Here is a 6,007-nt window from a genome sequence, read left to right as displayed (position 1 = left end):
GCATGAATATATAGTACAGCGTGGATCAGGAATGGTGGTAAGAGAATTTACATTCAGTACAACAATTTTTCATAGCATATGAATTTGAAATGACATTGTTTGTTTTGCAGTGAAATAGAGGATACTATATTGTTGGCGCTACATAGTCGTAAAGTATATGATGATATTGCTCGTGGCACTTGGCGAAAGTTTGAGTCTAACAGACCTCGCGCTGTACTTTTTGAAGTCCCCTCAGGTTTGCCATCTTCTGCAATCTTGGAAATTTAATACATTTCACTTATTACTCCCACCTCTTGGTTTTGCTCTACGGTTGAGGATTGCCTTGGGTTCTGCAAAGGGTATTCTTTACCTCCATAATGAAGCTGATCCTCCAATATTCCATCGAGACATCAAAGCCAACAACATACCGCTTGGACTCCGTTTAATGCCAAGGTTGCTGACTTTGGACTTTCAAGACTAGCACCGCCCAGATATTGAAGGGACCATACCCGGTCATGTATCCACAGTTGTAAAGGGCACGCCGGTAAGCATGAGTATACACTGAGATTCCCCTTCTTCAAGCTCCACCTCTTTGACCTCCTTCTGCCATAATAGAGGATATACAGATCAAGAGTGAAGGAATTCTACTAATTCAAGTAACGACCTAAGGTAACTCTCAGATTCTCGACACTTCATCGCGTAAATTTAAGTTGGAAACTTGTAACGATCTACGTAACATTGTAGCCTAGGGGTATTATATAAGTACCTCAAAATTAATTAACAGGATAATGGGATATTTATATATGAGTAATTGAATTATGTTATGCTTACTTTGTCTTAAATGTGAAATTTAATCAAATGCAGCTTCAACTTTGTTGACTCCATAATTTAGAGTGATGCTTGCAGTTTTCATATATGGATGCTTGATTTTCTGTTATTTAATATGCCTTAGTTTCTGAAATGTTCTATAATTGTTGAAGTTTCAATCTAAGTATTTGTGTTGAGCTATTGGTTTTAGACATTATTAAAATTGACCGTATGATTTAAACTGGTAGATTAATCTTGGATAAAATGCATTTGAACTCTGACTGACAATAATATATAGTGATTATAGAAAAACTGCACTATAATGGATTGAACAATTGAATCACACTTTACCATAGTAGAAGGTGCCCTAAATACTATAAACGAAAGAAGTGAGTTTCTTTTGGATAGTGAGTGAGAACCATTAAGGAAACTGGGAAGAAGGTACTAACTTCGAATTAGTTTTTTTTATTTGTGTTCATATAAGGTGTTGACCTGTGTTTTCCCATTAAAGGTTTGCGATCCACGTCCCGCTCAAAGGCTGGTTTGTCCAGGACTTAGGATTAATACTATGCAATGATTTGCATGTGTTAGACATTTTAGACTCTAAGTTGTTGGGTTATCTTAACTGTTCAGTAATTCCCGAACCAAGGTGATATGACAGTCTGGCCTCCCTCTTGAGGTTTTATCTTGCATTTTTTTTTTGTTTTTTGTTTTTTTTGGGATGATTTGAGTTGTGCCCTTACCATTGATAATATGCAGGCTACTTTTGTTACTTATGCCCCAAAGTGACAACAGATGAGCAGATTGAGACTAACTCGGGAAGATGTACACTTGATTGGCATGTTGGTGGATTATTCATTAATAATTATGATTACATGGTGTATTAGCTATTACTGAAAATTATAATAAAAGGAAATAAGTATGAGCACATGGTCTATAGTCTATATTTACCAATGAATAAGATTCACATTCAGTTTTCAGGGAAACTTGACTATTTTTTACTATGAATAGTGGAAGAGAACCGCTTAGAATTCAATGAAAATTTGGTTTATCCGACACGCATTACATCATGGGGTCATAGCTGCTCTTTTCTCTTTAGGAAAGCTATTCCTTGAGTTGAGATGCTACTACTTAGATTAGATGGTTAGCTTAAGCTATAGCACGAGAAATTATTGGTGGATCGCATCTTTGAGAGGAAACTTCACACTCAAAGTCACCTACAACAAGATTAGGAAGTTCATAACCTATCGAAATGCAGCTCGAGTTCACCGATCGGGTTCATAACCTATCGAAATGCGTAACAAGTGTAATCTTATCTACAGTGTAATACTGATACACGCATCTAGAGAGCAAGATGAAGACATAGGATTGTTTTTGCAGCTAAGGAGTATATAGATGAGATTTTTGAAAAAGAAACCCCACTGCGGGCTAGCTCAAGGTAATTTTTCCTATTTCATTTTTGGTTTTATGTATTTTGACAATGTCGATCATCTATGCCGAATCGCTTCAAGTCGTCCTATGGTCTGTTCTTTGGCCATTTAGAATTCTTTTAATTCTTTGAACAATCGATTTTTTCTATCATATTAAGTGTGGCGTCTTGAGATACAAATACTTTAGGCCTAACATCAATTTAGGCCTATATCTAAGTTCTGAACAATCCTTTTTTATGCAATTGATCTGGCATTTGATTGTGCTATATAGAGATGTTGGGTATGTTTGATAAAAGTATCTGGGACTATTGCATATTGTTTGGCTCTCTAGAACAATATTTGAAGCTTTTACTGAAAACCCACATTGGTTTCTTGAACTTGGTGTTGGAAATCGTGTTGAAATTGGAGATGAAAGAATAGGTGATTGACCGTTTGGAAAAATCAAGCAGAAAAGGTTCAACGTCTCAAGACTACTTACTTGGAAAAAATTGTCCCCTTGCTTAAAGACTCCCTTTTCCTTCTATCATATTATGCTTACACTAATATGCTCGAGGTAAGACACCCTTTTCCTTCTTTTTGTAAATTTTCACACTTTAGTTGTTTTTGTGGCATTGGTCGTTGAAGATTGTTTTGTTGAATTTTGTGTATATATAGGTTCCTAAAGTGGAGAAAATTGTAGTGAACTGTGGGATTGGAGAAGCTGCACAGAATTCTTAAGGTTTAGATGCAGAAATGAAAGATTTGTCTATTATTTATGGTCAAAGCACGTTGAAGACTCAAAGTAGGGTGTCTATTGCTACATTTAAGCTTAGAGAAGGACAGACCAATTGGACTTGCAAATCACACTCGGGGAAATGTGAGTCCTATTATTTATGCACATTGACATGATTTCTTGAATTTAATAGCACAATGGATCATTTTCGTGAATACCAAAGCATAACAAAACAATTACTTAAGATTCAATGTAAACTATATATAAGGTTTCTGAAAGGTGAAGGCCTTTACTATTTTTTCTTTTCGGTAACCTTTTCAGTGTATGTATATTTGCTTCACTGATTCAGAGTCTTTGAGAGAGAAAATTGTTTCAAATTTTACACCACAAAGACAGAAGCACGTAAAGGCAATTGAAACATTTGTTTTCTCCAATAATTTCTTGGTGCGGCCGTCTGGACTCTGGGTCAGTTAAAGTCTTAGAGAATTGAGGCAGTTAATAATACTCACAAGAAAACACTTTCTTGCTATGCATGCTTCAGCAATTCCTAATGATGGAAACAATTTCACTGGTGGGATTGAGATAGGCAACTTAACTCGACTGCGTTTTCTGAATATCTCAAGCAACCAATTCTCTGGTGGTTTGGATTGGGACTACTTAAGCTTGATTACCTTGGAGGTACTCGATGTGTATAACAACAACTTCACAGCTCTCCTCCCTCTCGGCATTTTACATTTAGAGAAAATCAAATACTTAGACCTGGCTGGCAATTTTTTTCTTCGGTAACATTCCCGGCCGCCTCTATGGAAAGTTAACTGGGTTGGAATACTTATCGCCAAGGGAATGATCTCCATGGCAAAATCCCGTGAGTTGGGTAACCTCACTAACTTGAAAGAACTTTACTTGGGCTATTATAATGTTTTCGGCTGCATTCCTAAAGAATTCGAAATTTAGCAAGTCTAAACCATTTAGATATGTCAAGTCGGAATTAGATGGCCAAATCCCACACCAGCCTAGGCAATTTGAAGTTGCTTGACACGCCGTTCTTACATGCGAATCTCTTATCCGGTTCGATTCCTAAACAGCTAGGCTCCCTAACAAGCTTGGTAAATCTTGATCTCTCATACAATGCACTTACGGGGAGGTACCATTTGAGTTCATCAATCTCAAAAGGTCGAGTCTTCTAAATCTGCTTTTTATGAACAGATTACATGGCTCGATTCCGTGTTTCATTGCAGATTTGCCAAACTTGGAAGTTCTTGGAATGTGGATGAATAACTTTACAGGTGTGATTCCCGAGAAACTTGGCCTAAATGGAAAACTTGAGGTACTTGATCTGTCGTCAAATAAGCTCACGGAATGATACCTCGAGGCCTATGTTCCTCGAATCACCGGGATACTAATTCTCCGTAAAAAATTTCCTCTTCGCCCCATCCCGGAAGGCCTAGGAGCCTGTTTGAGCCTAACGAGTGCGCTTGGGGAGAATTACTTGAATGGAAGCATTCCCGCTGGATTCTTATACTTACCTCTGTTGAACTTAGCTGAATTGCACAATAACTACTTGTCCGGCATTCTCGATGGAGAACATCAACAAAGAATGAAAACGTGAATCCAATCTAAATTAAATTAGCCGATGAACCTATCAAACAATCTCATCTCGTGGTCTCTACCATCTTCCATTTCAAATTTCTCTTCCCCAAATCCTCCTCCTAAGTGGAAATCAATTTTCTGGTCCAATTCCACCTTCAATTGGAGAACTTCACCAATTACTAAAACTCGACCTCGGTCGAAACACACTCTCATATGAAATCCCAGCAGAGATAGGGAATTGCTCTCATCTCGCCTATCTAGACTGAGCGGAACAACCTCTCTCGGTGCTATTCCATCCGAGGTTTGAATATTCAGATCTTGAATTACCTTAACTTATCTAGGAACCATCTCAACCATACCATACCCAAGTCGATTGGGTCCATGAAGAGCCTAACAAAGGCGGACTTTTCCTTCATGATCTCGGGTAAGCTACCCGAATCGGGACAATTTTCATATTTCAATGCTTCATCTTATGCTTTGTAATCCTCATCTTTATGCTCATTACTCAACAATCCATGCAACTTCACCACAGCTTACAACGGCCAAATAAAGTTCCCCGCGACTTCAAGCTAATATTTGCTCTAGGCCGACAGGTCAAAAATATGATTAATGGGTTCCAGTTCAGTGTACTGGACCTCAACTGGTTTCTCTAGCACCAACAAAAGATGCATCATTTGTAAAAGGTTTCCCTCCTGGTATTAAAAATCACATGGAGAGCCAACATAACGGGTAATTACTTATGGAAAACAATTACGCATTTGTGAACTCTCAGTCTGAAGTCCCCCATCGGTGGGAAAGAGTTAGCACACCGCAAGGGGGCTCTCAAGGCTACAGCCCAACCACGTATGCACATTTACTCGCCTACTCATCGATAAATCTCTTCCATACTTGAATCTGTACGTACCTTGCTTTGTGCCTTTCTATAACTGTTTTTTTTTACTATACTTCATCTAAATTAATTAGCCTACTGTTAATCGAGAGATCCTTAAGTTTCATATATTGTCACAACATGTGAGTAGAATCAGGTTTCCCGTATAATTAGGTGGCCTATTTATTAAGAGTTCAAGACACAACACACGTACGTACACACTCTCCTACAAAAAAAAATTGTGTGCTTTCTCCCAAAATTTGCTAGCTTCCAAAAAACCCAAATTGAAGATTAATAAAAAATGGCGAAGTAAAATTATGTTTACACTTTTCGCCAATTTTTTTTTAACATCGCGTGCATTGCACGTGCATCTTGCTAGTATATATAGTTGCTGCCCTCTCAATTCAAAGGCACAATTTGTTCTTCTCTATAGGAAGTGAGAATCAGTAAAATTAATGCGTCTACCCAACAATATGTAATTTCTTTTATGTAAATAGGAAGTGAGAATCAGTAAAATTTTACCATTTTCGTTTGTTATGTAGTTGATTTAAAACAATATGGTAATTTTTATGTGATATGGTATATTTACAGCTAATTACCCTACTCTTTTTACTTTTGCTA

The 6,007-nt window shown here is 37.5% G+C and overlaps 1 pseudogene across 1 annotated transcript; it reads left to right on the top strand.

Annotated features, from left to right (window-relative positions):
• Positions 1-1,831: 1,831 nt before the first annotated feature.
• On the top strand, positions 1,832-5,319 carry LOC147517530 (uncharacterized; annotated as a pseudogene). Its single transcript, XR_015213895.1, has 3 exons — positions 1,832-2,224; positions 2,637-2,769; positions 2,871-5,319. The product of XR_015213895.1 is annotated as an uncharacterized LOC147517530 (transcript).
• The last annotated feature ends 688 nt before the right edge of the window (positions 5,320-6,007 follow it).

Source organism: Coptis chinensis, chromosome 2 (genome assembly GCF_015680905.1).
Source record: "Coptis chinensis isolate HL-2020 chromosome 2, ASM1568090v1, whole genome shotgun sequence".
NCBI classification, from domain to species: domain Eukaryota; kingdom Viridiplantae; phylum Streptophyta; class Magnoliopsida; order Ranunculales; family Ranunculaceae; genus Coptis; species Coptis chinensis.
This window is presented reverse-complemented; position numbering and strand designations above follow the sequence as displayed.